Here is a 23246-nt window from a genome sequence, read left to right on the forward strand (position 1 = left end):
ATGAGCAGAGAAATTCAGCCTTGAAAAATTGAGACAATTTTGATAAAGAAGAGGTAACTACTTGCATAAAGTTAAATTTATAGCAGACTAAAAAGACATAGCGAATTCATTATGTTGATCTCATTTGGCAAAAGATGCATTGATAGTAACATTTGCAACAGCTCAAATACGAAATACCACACCCATGAATGTGGCCTCAGGTCCCAGGCAGAGGGAAGGGGATGTATTGAATTCCTCAGAAGCGGCTGTGGATGGCATGGCGATTGATGGGTGAGCACTGCCGTGGCTGGGCTCGTGCTGCAGCCCATAGCCTGCTGTGAAAAATGCGAGGTGGGAAGAAATTTTGGATTTCCCTGCTTAAGGTGATAGGTAGAATTCTCCACTCACCTCTTTCTGAGAGCGCTGATGGGGATGGAGATGGGTGTTGTACAGAATGGCTGCTGTTACTCGAGGAGCCGACCTGTTTGGCACTGACCAGGTATCAGTGGCATCAGGTTGGCTGACACCCCATGCACCAAAACTGGGGCTGAAATGGCAGAATGTGCTTTCTTGCAGTATTTCCTTTATATTTTAACAGTTCTAGAAGTGATTTCAGAACAGTTGCAGTAATATGGAGCTTTAAATAGTTTGGAGCATGAGGAAAATTTGACAGTTTTTTTTTTTTTTTTTAAATGTTTGATTCTAACAAGTTTTCCTAACAGTGCATTAATAATGTTTTTCATTTGCATGATGCTTTTCTGCTTCATCAAGTGCATTACTACCACTGGTAATGCCTGCAGCGCTCCTATGTGTTTAAGATGTGTTAATATTTTTGTTTTAATCAAAGTAATGAAGAGAGAAAACAAAAGGACTTCTAGGACACAGATCAGACAGCAGCAAAACTTTCTATATTCAATAGATGCCCAAGGCGCAGACCACTGCCGTGCTGAAAGGTTTGGGACCACCTGAATATGCTGTAGGCCCATATATATGTGTTGACCTGGAGGTCCCTGTGACTTTTTAGAGCTCATCTGTCCCCAAATAGTACACGAACATAATTATATAGATGTCCTGCTCATCTCAAGTTCATCGTGAAGCCAGCAATAAGCCAGAATAATGTTGTGATGCTTGGTAACCATTAGGTTAAATAGCTGATCCTGTGATGTGTAGAAAAAAAATTCAGCATGCAGTTTCCCAGAAGAAAATTTGCCAGTAAAATAAATTCTAGAAAAATACTTTTCCTTGCCTGCATAAAATGTGACAAGTCTTACATCTGCAGGTAACCCACAGCCATGGATGGGTGCCTGTTTGCCCTGTAACTCAGGTGGGTGCTTTCTGCAGGTCCTGTGTAAGCTCTCCTGCAACCTTCCCCTCAAATATATCTTTATTTTATCAGCTTATTGCAATACTTTTAGAGAAATAACAGGAATGCCTCATTTGCACCTTCGCAAACCGCTAAAAGGCCATGTTGTTGGGAGGCCAGGATGGGCTGAAGTGTGGAGCTGAATGCCAGGGCAGTTGCTGCCTTCCTCTCCATCCATCTCAATGTCCAGCCAGTAAAACCCAAGTTTCTCCTTGTAGCTTGTCAGCTGCTCAGTTAAAAATAACAAGTTGGGATGTGGTGGCGTACAATCACCACGCTGACTCAAGCATTTCTTTGGGCTTGCACAATAGCTGCTTTGTGCAGTGGATGCTATCTATAGAAAAATCCTCTTGTGGAATCAAAAGTTCAGGGGAAAAATGGATTTTGAAATAGCAATCGGAATGCAAAATTTACTTTTTGGCTTGCAGATAATGCAGGGGAAAACATTTTGCTAAATAATCCCTAGCCAGCTCTATGGCATCCTCGGAGGCTGCAATGTCTTCTGCTTTGGAAATAATAGGTTGAATTTGGCTTTGACATCCGTTTGTTCACCAAGGTGGGGCAATGTGGGAGGTCCCACAGATTGCAGGGAGATGAACAGAAACGTGTGTGCTGTCTGTGTGAAGGTTTGGAAAATCCTTCAGTTTTCAAAAATCTTAACTGGTCTTTAAGCATTAGAATAACAAAGAGAAAGGAAACTTTTTTTTTTCTTTCTTTCTTTTTCTCACTTTCCACCAACTAAATTCTGAGCTTGGCAAGGTCTAAGGAATGTTTTTTTCTTCCTTTGCCTATATCTAATGTTCACTTCAGGTTCTGCTCTGTGGTTGGAATACAACCAGAATGTAGACTAAAAAGAGTCTGGGAATCCATTATCTATGGGCAATATTTTCCTTAAAAAGCAAAGTAGTTTTCCAAATGATTGAGGTTTTCTTCAGATTTCTGGATAAAACATGACAACGGAGGGCGAACAAAAGTTTTCTCTGAACATCTTCTGAAGCCACAGCATTCTTAACTGCAACCTGCTACCCTGCTATTTTTATTTGCATAGCTCAAAGAGTCTTTATTGAAGCCTCCTGATTTTACTTAGCTCCTTACTGTGGCAACTCTGCTTCTTGTCCTTTCATTTCAAAACAGCCACCTGCATCAGAATTGTCTCTCTCTAATGTGTTCTGCTGTTGTGCTTTATTCCTTTTTCATCCAGAATTGGTAAAGACATGGTAAATATACTTGTTGGTTATCTAGCTCTGGTGCCCGTTTACATTCACAGTAAAAAAGTCATAAATCATAAAGTTTTTTGATCATAAACCAAAAATCATAAAGTTTTCTAATGAACTTTAATGCTGTTCAGGGTCATATTGTAAAATGTGGCAAAATTTTCATAATTGCATCACATATCCATGTGCCTTCCTTGGAGCACTTTGGAGATTTATTTAGGAGCTCAGGTACCAGGTTTTGATGGGCAAAAGAAGCCCACTTCATGGCAGGCCAGTGAATTGCTGCTTGTGCCGTCTTCTCATTTTCTTTGGATTTTCAGGCTGCAAAGTCTGTATTACTGGTAAAATTATTGTTGTTATAAACTCTCAGTATCATTAGAGCACTACTGCAGCTTTTCTCTATATCAAGGGCACGCAGAACCCTCAACTGGGAAACAGCCAAGGTCTGCAACAAGATGCTTCCTAAACATGATTACTGTTCTGATTACTGTTCTTAAACAATAGAGGCAGCCTGGGGAAAAAAAAAAAGAAAAAAAAATATTTACAGCAATTTCTATATGATAGTTGGAAGGAAAGGTTTTCTCCAAGGGTCAAAGATTGTCTCTATACCAGCCTGGTGGCTGAGACACAGGATGCAACCTCTTGTGACTTCTTTTCGTAATTGTACAAATAAATATACACACTCCTTAATAAGTTTTCACAAAACTTCTCAAGTCATATCATTTGCTAGAAGGATTTAGAATTTTCTTCCAGTTTATTTAACAGCATAATGTTTACTTCTGTAGTTGCTCATTTTACTGTGTACAGGCGTAATGCCTGTGACAACTTAATATCTATAATACCAAATTCAGTGAAGGCGAAGGCAGTCTTTTAATGACTCAGCATCGTACAAAGAAATTAGAAGAATTGTTATTAATCACTATTTTAAATCAACATTGAAGCATATTCCCTTACAGAGCAACAGCTTGCAAAGCACACTCTACAGTATAAATGGATGCCATCACTGTTAATGATAGGTGGCGTTTGCTGCTTCCATGTAATTAAAAATAGCATCGGCTATGATAATATGTAGTCGCATGAATGTTTGCATCGTTGTTGTTCAGCCTTGAATGGCTGAGCAGCCAATTAGTCATCGAAGAGACTTGCAGCAAAACAGAAAATAATCATGGCCAACAGCCTGACATTGCATCGATTAACTTGTCACTGTAACTCAAAGCAGCAATAAAAATATTGCAGAACAATGTCAAGACAATGATTATTTTGTGCTTCTCTGCCATAACGGTTGACATCCAGTTTTCTTTCTTTCTCCAAACTCATACTTTTCATACCATTCCCTGGGAGGAATGGAGGAATAGGAACCTCTCCATCTTTGTGACCGTTCTTTGTGGCACATTTCAGTCACTTCTTATCTGCTGTAAAGGCAGCGCTTGTGATTAGCAGGCTGGATTACAGCATGTGCTTCTGTAACGATTAACATTGTAGGTTCAATGTGTAGCCAGGCAGAGTCACCGAGGACAAGGTGGGATTCAGGTACCTGCTGATCTCATTTAGATTTCTTGAAATAGCAGAAAATTAAGGCTGCCACAATCATATTTCTTCTGATATTCCAAAAAAAAGAGACTTGTTCAGGGGATAGGAAGAGATCAAGTGACGGACAAGTTCAGTAACGGTTTTGCCTTTGAACAAGGACAGTGTCTGTTTTTGAAATGTAAACCAGTGTAAGTATAGTGTGGGCTGTATTCTGATGCAATGTAACTTTACTTAACAAAAGAATAGTGATTTTTTAGACCTTGATAAATGCTAAAGCCTGTGCCATTCTTGCTTCCCCAAAAGCTGTGTAGCCAGCAGTGACAAAAGGAGGACAGAGATATTTTTTTTTCTTTGATGGTACCAAAACCATGAATGAGTTTAGTATCTGTGAGGTATTAGCCAACACCAAACCACGACCTTTTCAAGATGAGGGGTGGTTGAGTGTGGGGGTTGTCTTGGTTTTTAATGTAGTTTGATAAAGAAGGGGGAAACGTGTAGCAGTTCCCATCAAATGATCATTTCAAATGACCGTGAAACCAACGGGGTGCCCATGTGGAGCCTTCACGCTGCAGTTTTAATGCCAGAGTTTTCTTCCTTGGGTAATGGGTGCTGCCTGGTTTATTGTTTAGAGGAGGCCGTGCATTTCAACACGTGTCAATATGCTCCACAGTCTCAAAACTTTTCTATTTAAGACTAAACTTTTAATACAGATTCATCTTCAGCTGGTGAATTTGTGGGAAGGAGAAAGGGATGTTGCAAAGATCATCTTCTACATCAGCTCAGCTGAACAAAATGTATTTGCTGCCCTAATTTTACCGTAAATACTGGTGGTATATTCCCTGTCTCTACAATGTTATTGCTGTGTGTTGGAATACGGTTTTCTTTTGCCAGTATTAAATTATGTTTGTGTAGTTATACTACATCAAGATTTATGTGTGATGTTGTAGTCCTGTTGTACTACATCAGCATTTATAACTCAACAAATGGATCGAATACCTAGCAAAGATATGTTCCTTGATCCATTACACCTGGCTATTAAAAATATTTCTTATTTACTTAGTTTCTGATTCTCAAAAACTGTCAAAGCCTACTGTTTCTGACCGCTGAGTGCACATGAATGGTATTATACAAAATCTGCAGTGCCTCTTGGATTAAGGCTGCATTTTGTAAAGCACAATACTTGTTAGAACCATGTTCTTCATCAAAAAGGTTGTTCCCAGCATTGAACTTTTTACACAGTTTTTTTCTGTATGAAGTTTAGTTCCAACTCGTGCAGCAGTAGTTTGAAGTTGGCACAAGGAGCATTGCCTTCCCTTGTGAGGCACGGTCGTAGTCTGCAAACGAACACCAAAAATATTTGCTTCATTAAATCGCGACAAATCGTCGCTTGTTTGGCGAAAGGCAAAATACTCTGTCCTTTTGATGAGAGCGTATTATTGTATTGTGGTGTGTTTAGAAATACGAAGGAGAAGCAAGAAATCTTTAAAAGCAGTGGCTTTGAACATTTTTTGTTGCCATAACAACGAGATGCAGCTCTTGATAAGCTATCGCTCCCTTAATGTTTTTAAAAAGTTTAGTTGCCGTAACAACAGCATGCATCTTTATTTTGAGCAACTGGTACTTCTGCTTTTTAGCCTATACTTGTAGAAGCAACCTGCATTTTTTGGTGTGTGCAATACTCAAAGGATGTAAGTCCGCGACAGGACATGGTTAGCACTGAGCTGCTGTGCTGGGGTCTGTAGGAACAAACCCGTTCATCTCCCTGTCCTCCTTTGTGTGTTCAATATGACTTTTAGTAACTACCAAGAACAAGAAAACTTCCTTAGGGTCTTGGATGAGAAAGAACTTTGTTCGTAGAGGTGTTCGGTGCCATTTGATTGGATTCCAATCCACAAATACAAATTTGTGAGTATTTTATCTAGTTCTGTCTCTAAGCCAGTAAAACACCAGGTTGGTAAATACTGCATTTTAGAGACACAGGTTTTCCTGTGGAGAATTGTTTGTGTCTAGGTGAGGTGGCTGTATGGGTTGTCTCTACTTTAAAAAGTGGAGAAGTTCAGAGCTCGGGCTGCAGTGGTTCTGGAGAGTGCCCACCGGGCTGGCACCTGGCATTGGGGCCAGGTGGCGTCTCCTCTAGGTGGCTTGTGTGGGTGGCATGGCTTATTTGGGGGTTTCGGCTGCTTCTTGAAACCTTCTCATATTGCATATAAAACCAGCAGATAAAATGAATTACTGCAGAAATGAAATTCACAGAACACGGAGCTATTCCATAATGTCCTTTATATCTGTATAAAAAGAAATGCATAGAACTGTATATATATGAATAGCCTTGTTGTGACAGATGAGGCCAGCAAAAAAAAATAAAAAATGCTGCACTCGTTAGTTGGTGCTTCTTACCCAAACTTAATTGCATCAGCCTCCTCCCCCTTTTTGTCCTTTTCCACGTTATTTTCCAGTATATTGTTATTTTTTATTGAAGCCGTGATTGGAGCTGATGGAGAGCTGACACAGTGTGAGAATTGCCTAAAAACAAACAAAAATTTGTCCCAAAAATAAATTTCTGAAGTCAAGCCCTGCCATTGCCCGATACCCCTGCTGCCTCTCGTGCTCCATCAAGCAAGGAGCAGTGAGGTGTGCAAACCAGCACTTTCCTATCTCCTCTCCCTCTCTGATGCTGACTTTCAGATAACATTTTCTGCTATAAATTATACATGAAAATAGCAGAGCTCACTGTATTTGCAGCTGGATGTATTACAAGCTCAGATTTTTTTTTTTTTTTTTTTTTTTTTCTGTTGGCTCCATAAAGTTATCTTTAGCTGTATTGCAGTTATGTTGCGGAGCCCGTTTCAGAGATTTACTGCATAGTGCAAATTATTTTAGGCTTTCTGTTTTTAGTTTTTCTTCTCCAGCCAACCATGGGAGCAGTTTACAACAAATTACATGATGCACAGGCTTTCCCATGTAAATACCGCTACATTTTTTGATGTAAAACTGATATTTTACCAACACACAAGTGTTTTTTGTTAAACTGCAGTCCGGCTGGTTCCCAGGCTGTTTAAAGAATATTTCCATGGGGGGAGTCATGAGTTCATTCTAATAACTTTTCACTACGATTTGTCCTATTTGTGCTTACACCCACCTCTAACATCTTCTGTAAGGATGGAGCCACACAAGGTAGTCATGCGTGTGTTTATAGGACTTTTGATAGCATTTTTAATGGGCATATGTTAAAAATCCAGAATAAATGGTTTGTGTATATAATTAAACCCCCCAAGAGGCGTGGGTTTGCAAAGAAAAGCCAGCCCAGCACAGCTTCCTTGCCCGCTGCAGAGTCTGGGGAACGGCAGAGCATTTTGGATGAGGATGTGCTGTTGTGCTGTACAGGATGCTTTACGACTCCATCAAAGCTGCACTCTGAGCTGAAGCCTTATTTCTCATCTTCCATCTATTTTAAAACAAACAAACTGCACTTAACATGACTGTGTAGGCACGTATGTAAACAAGGGCCAAGCAAAACCCGTGTGGTTCTCCTTTCTGGCAGTGGAGCTTTTCTGTTCCCCACCCCAGTACAGAACTGCCCACATTGCCTCTGCAGCTGGAGGAGGCAGCGGGAAGACAGTAGGGGGGTAAAACTCGTGCCCAGCCTGTGGAGTGAAAAACAGCTTAGGCCATGTGCAATTCATGTCAGTTGAGATAGAAAATATGTACATAACACTTATTTCCTCCCATCCAGAGCAGAGATCACATTCGTATTGACCAGAAAGAGATAATGCAAATAGTACCAATGAAATTTTAAGACAGTTGTGGCTTTAATTTTGCTTTTCATTGTAATACTTTTAAAACAAATAATATAAAAAATAAATTCAGCTGGAAGTCCTGGATTGTGTAGTGAATATATTCAATATATTCTGTAATGTGATATTTTGAAGTTTATCATAATGCGCCACTTTCTGGTAACCTCAGGGCGTGCAGGTGATGCTGGCTTCTCACAGCTGGCACCCGACAGTGAGGTGAGCACCGGGACTGAGATGCAAAGCAATGTTTTACAGGGTTCCCAAAAACTGAATGTCTCAGGTCTCAGAGCTTGGGTAAGGCAGGATCCATCCAGAATCTTTTGCCAAATAAATGTATATTTTACAAAGAATACTGTTCCCTCTTTCAAGGACACTAGCTGGTGCTGGGAAAGCAGGGACCAGACTGTATTAATGGTGTCATTACAAAGAATGCAATGAAATACTTCATTTCCAAGAAAAACATTTCCTCCTATGCTGTAGGAGACAGTGAGCTGCAGAGAGGTGGGCCTAGGGGCAGCGACACGTTCATTTATTTTCCAGTTTAAGGATCAGTAATACTGAATGGCACTCTGAGAAATACTTACTGAAGTTCTACCTGGATATAGGCTTTTTTTTCCAATTTATTACTGGGAAACACATTTTTTTCTAGTGGGAAAGAAAAAGACTTTGCTAATGGAGACAGGATATATATCTCCAGGTCCACCCAGAAGCAAAACTAACTTTATATGTGTGTGTATATGTATATATACACACTGTATATATTCTGCTGTATATATTCTGTTACTGGGGTGGCTTAGTGAGAAGGAAATTCAGCATAGGCAAGGAAATCATTCTGCTGTCTGGGAAATTACTGGTCAGAGGCCTCCTGAGTACTGAACACAACAAATGCGGGGTTTATTCTTTGCAGCAGAATAAAATAATGCAGCAAAAATAGCAATAAGAATGCCACTGAGCTAAGAAAAGGGGCAATGTGAATTTCCTGGTGGATGTAAATGCAAATCAGCCTGCTTTGCATTAGCTGCTGGCATGTTAGTTGTGGTAAAAACATGATTTCGTAGTTTGCACATAATTAAAGATCAGCAAATTCATTGTCAATGTCAAGAGCTATGCAGCAAAAACAGGAGCTGTCAAAAATTTAGCTTGGTTACCCCTTCCAAAGGAAATTGCTGGAAATAGAATAAAGTAGATAGGATAGGATAGGATAGAACAGAACCAAACCAAACCAAACAAAACAATTATTTCAATGCACTCGTATGAGACGGGATGCCTCTAGTGTAGTTTTGGAGAACTGATACGTGAAATTTTAAGTACTTCTACATCTATTTCTATCAAAGATGGCACCCTGTAATCAAAGAATAGCAAATGTAGTACCTTTAGTTAAGAGTGGTTTATAGAGAAAGGATGCAGACAAATAGATACTTCCTCATGCTGTTAAGTCTGAGATTAAAAGCGTGCAAAGCTTTAGAAGAAATTTCATTGGAAATGCTGATTAAAGACATGCGTTAAATGCAGCTGCGTAATGTGGCAGCATCCTTTGAGAGGGTTGCCCATCCCTGTTATAGGGAGGTGTGGAATCTCACCTGCCCCAGTCTGGAAGGTCAGGATTAGTTCATGCTGTGAATTTGCTAGAAAGATTCAGGTCCTTCCAGGGCTAATGGAAAAAGATGCTTGTCAACATCTAGTTTCTGGTAGCAGGGTTTCAGCAGATGTTCATTTTTTTTTCACAATGATTTATTTGAATAGAAATCATACAAACCTCAAATGTAAAGTATTGCAAGGTGTCATTAATTATTTACAATAATTTCAGATGTCAGATTTCCCAGTTACAGTAAGTTGCAACTCCCTGGTGATTCTGGAGTCATAATGCTTGAAAAATAACCCATATTACATTTAATAATTCAGTACCATCTACTTTGGTGCTTTTATATGAACTGTTAGAGTGACATTTAATGCTCATTAGAAGGTTGTTGCTTTTTAAAAAATATTATATTATGCCAACACTGCTATACAGGGATATGTTGATTTTAATTACATTTTGTTTTGGTTAAAGAAAAAAAAAGTCACCAGGAAAGGGTCAAAATACTCCATTTGTCCTCAAGCTGTTTATCTTTTAGCAATAGATATTTCATTAGAAAATCGCTTTGTGTATTATATTAATTATAAAATAAAAATAATGAAAGTTTAAAACGAAGGCAAATTTGAACGGCTTTTAATGGGTACAAAATATTTCCTGAGCAAGGTTCAAAATTCAACTTTCTGACTTTAATTTTTTCAGTATCAGAATTTACTGTGAAAAAAAAAAAAAAATGTCTCGCCCATCTCTAAGCACTGATGTTACTGTGATACTGTACAGTCCTCAAACGAAACTCTTGTGAAGGAACTTTCCTTCACTATTCTAGAAACTGTGATAACACCCCATATTTCTGATCTAATATTAATATATTTTTTTCCTTCAGTAACATAAGAACAAAAAAGGAGGCAAAAAGGTAACAAATTCCATCTTGTATATATGGAAAATAATTGCTTTCGTCTTCTTTATGACTGTCTTTCCTTCCCTTTCTCCCCCGCCCTCCCAAATAAATTGGATTTGGCCACATTGTTCCCATGCTAATCAATCTCCTGGCCTCCAAGAGAGTCTCCAAAGCCTGTTGACAACTGCTCCTGAATTATAAAAGCTGCGAGCCTGCCCTGATGCACTTTAGGGTTGAGAGACTAAAAGTGAAATGCTTCCTCTGTAGCTTTTCGATATGTCAGAGCATTACTTTAACCCCAAGGAAAGCTTCATTAGTCCAAGCTCTTAGCCAGCCCTATTAGCTTTTTCCACCTTGATCAATTGAATCCAGTTCTGTCAACCGTATCATCTTACAAATACAAAAATGTTCAGAGTGAGAGTTTTTCATGAGATCTTCTAAAGGAGCGAGCTGCTCCCAGATACTTGATGTTACGGATGTGTATAGCAAATACTACAAGTTCTGAGAGGATATACAGGGGTTGTGCACAGTCCAGACTTAAGCTGCTTTACAATGTTTTTGCCTTAAATTGACTTTCCTTACAATCCCTTTGTTAGTTAGGGACTCTGTAATGTGTAGTTTTTTATTTTTTATTTTTTTTCTTTTTCTTTTTTTTTCTTTTCTTTTTTTCTTCTTTTTCTTTCATCTTTTTAATTTGAGCTAGAACCTCAAGTATTATATGTATTTGGTGAAAAGTGAGGATTTCCTGGGGAGGACGTAAAGGGGCCCCATTATGACCAAGCAGGTTACATTTCCCCACTTTGTGAAGTCCTCTTTTTGCCCTGGTAGCTTGTGGTGAAGATTCAGACCACAGTTAAATCAAGAGGCTGTGGATAAGTGGATAAGAATTTTGGTACCAATTATTTCCTAGCTTCACTATTAGGGGCATTGCTGCAGTGTTTACTTTTCCATCACCAATTGACCATCTATCTCAGTGTTTGGAAGTGGACAGCAAAGGGATGCAAAGGTCTTTCCCAAGCACAGTAAAAACCATCATAGAAATCTTTCAGTAGTTATCAAAAAGCCTAGAAGAGTGTCCTTTCCTGACATACCTGTGAAGAAGAAGGTGCAGATAAGCCACTTGTGGCTGTGCTGAATCCCAAATACAAGCTGCTTCTTCCATCTGTATCCTGGAGCTTTTGCTGTCCTTTAAAAAATCCTCTCTCCTAATGCATCCTTTCCCCTGCAAAGGTGCCCCTTCAAATCAGTCCCCAGGCTTTCCTGAGCCCAGCCTGACCATGCTGACTGCAGGACTAAATTGGCTTGATGGATGGATGAAGAGATCCCAACTGTCACTGGGCTGGAATTTAAATGAAATTTTGCTGGGAAGAGTAGCCCTGATAGGTTTATTGCAGCGGAAAGGGTTTGTTGGACACAATCGGTTTAATGTGGTGCAGAAGAAGAAGTGAGTATCTGCTTGCATGTTTCTCACGGAGTCTTGCTGTTGGCCTCCACATCATGGCATTTCCCCCAAATACAAGGCAAAAATGCTGTAAGAGCTCCAAGCACATTAATATCCAATAGTGTATCCCAACATTTTATATCTCAGTACATGAATGGGGTTAGGATGCAGATGAGCAATGTCAAAACATGCATTATTCTATATTTTATCTCCAGCAGAACACTTTCTGCTTTGGAATATGTTGTATTAAATGTTTTCCTTCAGACTTTTCAGCTGAAAAATCAGAGCTTTTCATGAGCATATATCTAGGTAGCAAATACCAGCATCAGAGGAGTGGTAACTGGGAAATCCTCTTCAAATTGGGACCACTGAACCTTCTACAATTCAGTCCTTGAGCAAAGTGATATCCCAAATGGCTTTGTGATCTGGTGGCTGTCGGGAACCTGTCTCACACAAGCAAGGTTGTTAAACAACAGTGTGGGCTTCAATGATTCAGGTGACAAAAAAAACAATAAGGGGAGAATTTTTTTTTTTTTGAAGGTAGAATGAATTAATGCTGTCCAAAGGGCATAAGGGTAATACGAAAGTATACTTTTAAGTACCTGTCACACTTGCTCACTCCTGGAGTGGTATAAATGATGGATCCCCTTGCACCCTTTCTTCTAGCACCCCTGAACTTGAGCTGCACCATGGCCCAGGATATCATCTGCTTTCTGCCCACAGCCACAGGGCTCTGTGGACCTCTTGGAGCTGCCAAAAAGCCATCAAAGATGAAGCTGTAGTGCCTGTAAAAACACCCAGGAACGCTGTAGATATGCTGGGCAACACTGACTTTTCTTAAAGCAGGATGAAAATGCCAGTAAATACAGCTTGTGTTGTATGATAGTCAAGATTTTGATTTATTTATGATTTTAGATACGTTGTTAGTAAGCAGGCAGATCGTTGCTGCAAAAATCATGAAGACAAAATGACTTTTTTTTTTCCCCGTAGGAGAGATTGTGTGTACTTCTGTATGCTATTATATGCATATTGTTTTGGGATTTTAATGAGTGATTCATTCCATGTCATCTTGAAGTACCAGATTAATTCAAGTGCTTTTCAATAGGAAGATACATATCTGATTGAGAACTGAAAATTAGGAATGAAGATAACAGAGTGAACATTTGAAAGCACCATTAGCTCAAACACAGCAAATTTTACTTTTAGTAAAATTTGTATATTTACCTTTAGTCTTTTCCAGGCTCTATATATTTGTACACTTTATAAGAAAACTTGTGACTAATCCTTGATCTTTAGAAATTAGTTATTTTCAGTGTGGAATTTTGATGAAACAAGTTAGGTTATTGCAGAAAGTTTCTAAACTCTTACTAACTACAGTCTTGCCAAGCAATTACTAATTGTCTTTAATTTTGATGCCTTTCACTGTTTTTGTGTTTTATTTAACTCACAAACCATGGTGTCTCAGACCCATGGCCATCCACCCCACCTCCTACCTGCCTGGTACTGCAGTGTCCTGGAGGATGCTGCTCTGCAGAGCCTGTGCAGGGACACAAAAGCCATGACAGGGATTTCAGTCCATGCTGGAGTTTGCATGCAGCATGCATATGGTTGTATTAGCATAATCACTGCAATGTCTTTTACCTCCACAGCTAACTAATTATTAGTAACATGGCATCTCTGCTTCCATGCCTCTCTCACTTCTTTGCAAGCTGATCAGCAGTGTTGTCTTTGAGAGGGTTTTAACAGAGCTCTTTAGATGTCAAATAGAAGTCATGTGGGCAGATACTATCTTAGAGTTGCATATACAAATGTGCAGAATGAAAATCTGCTGATTCTCACTATTGTGGATTTACTCTTCAGTAGCACATGTATTTACATTCATTTGATGTGTCAGAATGATAAAATAAGCCTGGACTATATTTTCTTATCTTGGTTATTATGCACATCTTTGTCTATCTGTATGTAAATATTTTAAAAAATCCGAGTGTATAATTTATTTATTTATTTATTCATTTTTCATCAGTAGCTATATCCAGGCCTTTTGGGAGTCATTTTTGCTCAGAAATAATAGGTTAAATACCTATTTTCTTGTATTTCATCTTTTCAGAAATTGAAACCTGAGAGTTCTTATGTCTTCTTAGCACTGTCATCATCACATAAGGAAAGAAAATCTCCAAACACACTTTTATAATAAAAGTGGATTAATGCATATTTGTCTAAAACAATCAACGTTGTAATGAAATAATTTGCCAGATAAAGCCTCAGCCAAGTAATTACTTGTAAATTAGCACTGTAAAATGGAATTTCAGCAAAATTTTCTGACAAAAACCATAAACTATGTAGGTTTGAAAATAAAAGTGGTTGGGATTATTCCCAGGCAATTTCCCTTTAGCAAGTATACCTTCAAGGCATGTTGACACCAGCAGCACGGTTTTGTCTAGGAAGGGTCACTATGGCAGCCTAAAATTAGCATGTTCAATTCTGCAGGACCAGCTGCTTTTACAGTGAAAGATGGAGCAGAATATCTCAGTGCAGCTATAAGAAATCAAACCTCTGAGGCAGGGGATCCAGTAATTTCAGTGGCCGCATGTCTAACTTGTTTTTGTAAGATAGAAAATCCTTCAGGCTATTGTTGAATATAAAAATATTATCATTCACTGAAATAGCTTCATGTAAAAAACAGTGCAACAGTGACTTTTTTTTCCAGATATTCTCTCTGTTAATTAGTTTGTTACATTGGTATGGTATAAAACCGTTCAAACAGTATGTTATAGATTTTCCTACTGATTTTTATAAACCAGAAAATCCCAGGAACTCCAGCTTTTGAGCATTCCACTGATTTTAGTCTTCTTGACACTAAATGCTCTCTGTTGAGGAGCAGAAGCTTTGTGTGGACTGTGAGATGTTCTTTTAGTATACAAGTTGGAGAACCACATGTTTTAGTTATTTCTTTCTACATTTCTTAATGGATTTGCTTAGTTTCCTGGAGACCTTTGTTGATCTTTGTTAATAACAGAATTCATTAAATAGCAATATATGCTGGAATCATCCTTTAGGACAGCTTATCTGAAAACAGGAACAATAAAAGGCATCTTGAGGAGAAGGGGAAACTTAACAAGTATCACTTACACAGTACTCTTCTCTGGTAATTCACTTCGCAGTAATTTTTCTTACGAGAAGCTATGTGAACCTGCGGAACAGATTATATTTGATGTTGCTTAATAAGGTGATGATCGGAGTTGCTGTGTCAAGAAGGATTACACCGAGTCCTCAGCTGCTGCCCTTTCCTAATGGGTCTAGGACCTTTATGTTAAAGTGCTGATCTTATGGGGAAAGGTGCCAAATAGCACTCAAAGGCATCAGGATGTATCCTGAAACAGATAACATTTCCTGCCAACACACAGGATTTTGGTTTACCCTGTTAAGACTTATTTCAATCAACACTGTCTTTTAATTTAAATTGAAAATAAAACAAAACAAACAAGCTTCTGACTAATTCTAAATTCAAAACCTAAATTTCAAATTCTGCTTCCAGATAATGTTGACCTTTTTCTCAAAAGACCTGAGGTTTGTGGATTCAGTGTCTGTGGCTGTGTTTGGGCTTGGGACATCCCATTGTTTTCCAGGGTTCCCCTTGGCTGAGCTTATCCATAAAAAGGTGTGCAATTTTATTCATCATAAGACGAGGGAGATAAAATCCACATTTTTTTAAAAAAGGAGTAATGATACACCTGAAGAGCAGGATTTTTTTATATAAAACTAATATGCATGATCAAAAGATCACTAAAGTCCAGATACGACTCTCGAGCTTCGTGCAACCATGAATAGAGTCTTGCTGCTGTGGATTTGGTGGTGGGTTGTCATGTTCCCATGGCTCGTTTGTGCCTTCTTTGGGAAAAGTCCACAGAAGTGCCAATGCAGAATGGACCTTCCTCTAATGAATTTTCAGAAGTGCCCTGAAGACAAGGTTTTGAATTCCTTTGTGCTCTCCACGAGCTGGGGAGCAGGGAAATAGTGTTAAGTGAATGGCAGAACTGAGCCATAAGTGAGACCAATCCTCTGCATTGGCTCAGGGTGAGGAAACATCATGGTTCATTTTCATGCCCTAAAAATTGTGTCCTTCTCAACTCACTGAGGTGAACCTCATGGAATTGCATAACAGCCAAGGTTGGAACGGATCCCAGAAGGTCACCGGGTCCAGTCTTTCATCGGAAGAGGAAGCATAGATGACCCATCAACATCTCCAATTCTATCTTCAAAACGTCCAGTGATGGGGACTCCATCATGTCCTTGGGGAGGTTGTTCAAGGTATCAATTGTTCTCACTGTAAAATATTAATTTCTTATACCAAGATGAAACTTCCAATGCAGCTTGTACCCCTTGTCTCTTGTCATCTCCATGTGTCTCCTTGCATAGAGAGAGCTGCCATCCTCTTTGTAGCCACCCTTTCAGTGGTCTGTTTGCTTGATGTTTTATGTTAGGAGGAGACAGGGATTGGGTGGGTCAAACCACATCCAACTTCTATCATAAGAACCCAGGGGAAGTTTGAACCTGACTCAGTACCTGCTGTTTGCACAACTATGAAATACTTTGGGAACTGCCAACTCAAAAAACAGGCAGAGAAAGATCAGTGGGTGAGATGCTAATCTCAGAAAACTAAGCCAAAGCCTTAAAAATTGAATTGTTGACCTGGAAAACAGGCTCAGATTAAGAAATGTCAAGTTTGTTTGATGTCCTAAAAGCAGAAGGATAAGAAAATGGGGGTATTTAGTGGTAGCACAGACAGATGGGAAGTGGATTAGTTTGGACTACTTTTGACATGTGCTGTCGGTGCAATATCACAAGACATGGGATGGACATTGCTTCAATGAGACCAGATTTACTGTGGAATGTAAGGCAGATTTTTTTTATGTTTACATATGACCTGGGAATCAATATGCAAAGCTCTCTTAATTAATTATTTATACAAGTCACACAGAGTGATGGTGATGGCCAAAGTCTGTATCTTGAGTCAGAAAAATGTGAATCGTGACCATTTTGCACGGATGAATTTTGAAGTTATTCTTACAGGATTATGAAGTTCAGTATGACCTACTGTTTTGCATTAGGCTGAGTCAGACATAAAGTATTGGAGTGAATAGGTCATCCGAAAAGAATGAGGGAAACAACTTTGCATACTCTGAATACATTCATTAAAAAAAAATCTTAAATAAACAGAATTGAAGGGGATTGTCCCACTCTGCTCAGGCTGCTGCGGCCTCACCTCAAGCACTGCGTGCGGGTTGGGGTGCCGCAGTACCAGAGGGGCGTAAACCCATTAGAGAGCCCCCAGAGGAGGCTGAGAGGATGGTGAAGGGCCCAGAGGGCAAGGCATGTGAGGAGCGGCTGAGGGCCCTCTGTCTGCTCAGCCCAGAGCAGAGGAGATGAGGGGAGGCCTCATGGTGGCCTGCAGTTCCATCACGAGGAGCGGAGGGGCAGGCGCTGAGCTCTGCTCTCTGGGGACAGTGACAGGACCTGAGGGCACGGCATGGAGCTGGGACAGGGAGGGTCAGGCTGGGGGTTAGGGAAGGGTTCTGCACCCAGAGGTGGTCGGGCACTGGGACAGGCTGCCCAGGGACTGGGCACACAGCACCTAGCTACTGCAGGTCAAGGAGCATCTGGACAATGCTCTCAGACATTTGGTCTGATTTTGGGCGATGCTGTGTGGCGCCAGGACTTGGTGATCCTTGTGGGTGTCTTCCAATTCAGGATAGTCTATGTCATGATAAGAAATAAGATTTGAATTACGCACTGTACGTATTGCCTTCAGAAGTTGTCTCTCCGAGAGTTCGTAGTCAAGGGTGTGGTACATTACAGACCAATTTCAGAAGCAAGGTGCAAAATTTGCTAGTTGTAGATTTTTTTTTTTTCTTCACCTTTTTTTTTCTCTTATTTTCTGTAATTACTGTTAATGTAGCTTTGGTCCCAGAGATTAAAGGTGCTTTGTTATGTCCAAAAAGTCATTTTCTACCATCTAGAGATGATATCATGGCTGCTTTCACTTAAACTCCAGAGCATGAGGCTGGACCCTCTCTTACTCTATAATTTCTTAGAAGTCATGAAGCAATGATGTGACAGAATCCATATTTGTTTCAATCCTTGTGATTGTCTTTAGCTTGGAGAATACACCAGGATGGGGCAGGCAGCTTCTGAGGTTTGAAAGGGCTGACCGGAGCGCATAGGTGCAGCACGAGCAGGCAGAACATGTGGGCTGGTTTAAAGGACTCTGTACCATTCCCATTTAAGCTAATAAAATAGGGAAAATTCAAAATTAAAGCATTTATTCACTCTTTAACCCAGTGAGCTGTATGTAATGTGTGTGCACACATGACTGTGCAACATTCATTGCAGGCCAAGGAGAGTGTCAAATCCTGCCATTCCTTCCAAAGTAGAGACCCATGTTTTTCTTTCTTTTTTCCTTTTTCATTTTTCCATTTTCCAGTTTTCCCTTTCCTTTTCCTTTTCCTTTTCCTTTTCCTTTTTTTTTTTTTTTTTCATTTCTTTCTTTTTTTTTAGTTTGTTTTTATTTTTGTTGGTTTTGCTCTGTTACTGGTCTTAGAAGAGGCAGCTAAATTGCTGAACTTTGTAGGTTTGCCTTAGCAGAAAAACTACAAGTCATAGAACAAGGATGTTGTTTTCATGGATATAAGCCTTGAACTGCTTTCCTTTAGGACGTTTGTCAAAATGCCAATATTTCACCATTTTAAATATAAAATATATATTTAATTCCATGAGTGATGCTTATGGAAACCTTGGTTCTGCCAGTTTAATAGCTGAGCTTGGGTACAGCAGTCCTTGGTACTGCAAACAATGCCACATAGTTGAGTAAGATGAATCCCTCAGCTGGATTTAGTCCTTGTTACAAAGCATCCTTCCAGTAAAACTGTCCCTCAGACATGCATCAATTTATCTCACCTATTGGCATCAAAGGGATTTTCTATTTTTTTCCCAAAATAGGGATTTTTCTAACAGAATCTACCCTCTAACTTCTGCAAGTGTTAATTGAGAATAACTCGACTACAAATGAGTTTATGAACTGTAAGAAATCATAAACCAGTGAAATTAAGAAGTCAGATGAGCTGCTTTGGAAATATATCATTTAATTCTATTTCTATACATGTGAAATGAGAATTTATTTAGAAGTGAGTGGAGAGAAAATGTAGTGTGCCAATTATTAGTAAAGCTCATTATAACATGTGTATTCTAAGACTGAAAAGTAAGTGGTTGTGTAGATACCAGAGGAGAATGCGTAGTAAGAAAGAAGTATTTTTGTTGTCATGCTGATTACCAAGTTAAACTTGTATCTTCTTCTGTATGTCATCTACTTTGCATAGTCTTACATGCTTTTAACAGTGTTAGCCATTCTCCAGCCTATGATCTAGCAAGATGATTTCTGCCAGTTGGTTGCTTTTTGTAGAAGTAATATCATCACTTTGGTCTTGTGTCATGGAAGATGGAGATGCCTGAATTCAAAATCCTCTTTGTGTTACTAGTCCTTATAGCCAGCCACCTCTCCTCCTCTCTTTCCCCAGTGCCAAATCTTTATTCAAACAATCAGACAAACAAACAAACAAAAACAACACAAAAGACCAGTATAATCAAGCATGGTGTCACTATTGGAATACCATACAGTTTTGAACTCAGATCTGAGAACCATGCTTGTCTCTAATGCCAGCCATTCAAGAATATAAAATTGCTCTGGTTTAAATGGAGGTGAACCTTTATCCAGTATTCTGGAGGTCCTTTACTTCATAGATGTAGGTGGGTGGTTTTGTTTTCCTTTTGCCATCCTAAGATTCATCAGGTACATTGGATATATGCTGCATATATACTATATATGCTATATATGCTGCATCTTTGCTGCTGTTGGTATTGTCCTGACCTCACTCCTCTGTGGAAATATACTCAAGCAGGAAAAGAATTGGATCTGTAGTTCAAAAAGCTGGCCACAAATCACCTTTAATAATTGCTAAATCAAGTCTAATGATACTTGAAGTCATCATTTCTTAGGTGTGGGAATCTTTCAGTTGAGGTTCAAAGTGTCAGGTATCTATTCCCATGATTAAAATTGGTGCGTGTTAGATACCAGGCACCAGTAATATAATTGGAAAACATACTGTGTGCATTACCAGCATGAGGCCTTCCATCCAGCAGGAAAAAAGATTATTTACTTTCTGTTTGTTTAATGTTTCTGACTTAATCCAGTGCCCTACCAACCAATTTCTTAGCTCTTACGAAACAATTTTAATAGAAGCCAATTTAAACTCTCTAAAACAAAGCAACATAGTGTCTTGATGCACAAGCATTGCTAATTACTTTTCAATAAATAAGAACAAAATCATAATCTCTGGTACAGATAGAATTTTAGCCAGAGTACGTCAATGTCATCTTTTATACCCCATTAAAATTGGCAGCGAGAACTTTTGCAATGGCTCTTGTGCTTGGGCAGTGACAGAGCATCAGCCTGCAACCAGCTGTGTGTAAATCCCATGGCCAGGTGTGCAGGATTGCTTATTATATTACCGGCAGCAAAGGCCTTTTCCATGGTGTGAGATGTATTTGGACACAAAACTGTTTTGAGACCAGAAAGCACTGCACCATGTAGAGTCTGTACAATAAATTTCTTAAGACTGGGACCTACTGGCTGTTAAGCTAGCTCTGGGTTTCCGATTGTGCTTTGTACAACAGCACCGATTTTGGTTTGTAATTTCTTCAAACTTCTCTGAGTAGATTTTGTTTTTAAATTAATTTTGTGCTTATTACCTCACTGCAATGTGAGAACAAGTATATGTTTTTGGAAGGAGAGATGAGCTCCCAAAGGCTGAATGATACTGTAAATGGTACACTGTGCTCAGCAAACGCAGAATTTTTTAGAAGACTTTAATTTGTTTGTTAATTATTGCCTAATTCCAATCAGTTAAATATTTGCTGAAATTAGTTCCCATTTTAAATCTCTGTATCTCATGGGTTTCTTTATCTGAAATTATATAAAGCTGAAAATCAGCTCTGGTATCTAATGAGAAGCTTAGGGTTCCCTCATGAGAGCTGTAACTTTTTCATTCAGAAGAGAACTGAGCATTAGCATTTTTAATCACAAAATGAATCCTGTACACATACCCAATAAATAATATTTATGCTATTAACTATTCATGGTACAATATACTGAAACCTTCCATGTTTCTTTGAAAAATTACTTTATTTTTGCTCCTGATAACATTTCTGTCATAGAAAAGTCTGTGACACTGTTGGGTATGAGGTAAATCTTGCCAGTCTGGGAAGGTTTGTGATTTATGTGTGTGTATGTATATATAAATATATATAAAAATATATACATATATATTATGTACACATATATATAGTCATATATATAAACACACTGACATAGTAAGACTTATGTAATAACTTATCCTAACATAAAGAACTCCAGGCTGACAGTGGCTGAGTTCATTGCAGGGGTGAAATGAGGAAGGCCAAGGCCTGGTTAGAATTAAATTTAGCAAGAGACATATGAGACAACAAGAAGGGCTTCTTCAAATACATCAGCAGCAAAAGGAAGACTAAGGGAAATGTGGGTGCACTGCAGAGGTACACCAGTACAGGCTGGGGGCTGACCTGCTGGAGAGCAGTTCTGCAGAAAGGGACTTGGAGGTATCAACCTCTATGAATACCTGAGGGGACAATATGAAGAGAATAGGGCCAAACTCTTCTCAGTGATGACCAGTAATAGGACAAGGGGTAATGGATATAAATTGAACCACAAAAGGTTTCATCGCCATATGAGGAAGAACTTCTTTACAGTTTGGGTGACAGATCACTGGAACAGGCTGCCCAGAGAGGTTGTGGAGTCTCCTTCTTTGGAGATATTCAGAACCCTCCTGGATGCAATCCTGTGTAACGTGCTCTAGGTGACCCTGCTTGAGCAGGGGGATTGGACCAGACAATCTCTGGAGGTCCCTTCCAACCTCAACCATTCTGTGATTCTGTGATTAGGGTTGAAGCTGAGCATCCTCTACCTCGATGGACTTCAGAAAGCATTAGAGATGTTTAAAATATCATAGGATTGTACTGTTGCTATGATGACTTTTTCCAAAGTTTTCCATTTGAGTTATCAGAGAAAGATTCTGAGTGTCTAAAAAAACCCTCTAAAATCTTTTTTTTTTTTTTCCTTTACAAGCATATTATAGTAAAATACAGGAAATTGCTTTTTAGACTGTCAGCATAAAACTTCTGCTGCAGGTAAGACTACTACGTGATAAGCTTGTTTTTGATGAATAGAGAAGTTTGGATTGCTTTATAATGGTAGTGAGTGTTTTCTGCATATGTGCACACTGATGTATTTCTTTTTCAGTTTAAAACTGTTTCAGTTTTTGAGAGAGATGTGCTTTTTATTTTGCAAAAAAATAAGAAAAACCTCAAAAAGTTGCTAGTGAATGAGTGTCTTGGATATCTGTATGCCGATAACAAGATGCTGGAAGACTGTGTGTAATCAACAGTTTGACTTAATTAGCACTACTGAGTCTGGAAGTAAGAACTTGTATTCCTTGAAAGCTGGTGGAGGGGGATGCTGGTTATCCAGGAGAGGTGAGCTGAGGAGGTAAGGAGACACAGACTTTCAGACTTTCAGAATATACCTGTGAGCGATATGTGTATCAGCAACATTTGGGTAATAATAAATGGAGGGTGTTAAACAGATGCTGGCCACCCAGAAAACAAAGTGAAGGAATGTCTTACTGATGATTGTGAAACACCAGCACGAGCCGCTTGGGATAAATGGTAATATGAAGATGACTGATGGTGTCCTGGCCTATTTGAAAATGAAACCTACGTCAAAATCCATGTTAATTGGTCCAACTAGAGCTGAGTTGTCTCTACAAAGCATTGTCATGTCCTGTGGTTGTTTCCCTGTGGTTTCAGTGATTTGTAACTTCTTTTCCATTGTTGAGAAAGGGAAAGTAATATGGTAATGCAGTCTGTACTATGCATAGATGCTTAAAAATGGGGAATCAGCTAAAGTGCTCAGCTCCCATTTCAGAAGCACCAGACATCTAGGAACCAAAGCACCATTTAAAAAATCAATGGGACCTTGGCTTCTTCCTTTGTAATGAGCATTGCAAAATGGGACTTAGGTGCCTAAGTCAATTAGATGGCTTTTAACGTCTTGTTACAGGCTTTCCTATTTACTCAGCCACGTCTTGGAAGTTGATTTGAAGGCTTGGACAAACTTTACCAGTTTGATGATTGCTTGTGCACATAATAGATGTAATTCAGTAGATAGGAAGCCTTGCAGATGAAGTGCTGGTGTGTGACAAACCATTGGGATTTCTTTCCTGTTCTGGTGTCATGTATGGTAGGCTTTTCAGATTTCAGAGTAGACTACAACTGACAGAGTCTGATGTAAGTCCAAAAATAGACTTC

At 39.2% G+C, this 23246-nt stretch overlaps 1 protein-coding gene across 5 annotated transcripts in view; it reads left to right on the top strand.

The window, feature by feature from the left end:
* PRKG1 (protein kinase cGMP-dependent 1) overlaps positions 1-23246 on the top strand; it is a 467251-nt gene that overhangs the window by 205037 nt on the left and 238968 nt on the right. The window lies entirely within an intron of this gene.

This window comes from Aythya marila (assembly GCF_965140915.1).
Source record: "Aythya marila genome assembly, chromosome: 7".
In the NCBI taxonomy this organism is placed as follows: Eukaryota; Metazoa; Chordata; class Aves; order Anseriformes; family Anatidae; genus Aythya; species Aythya marila.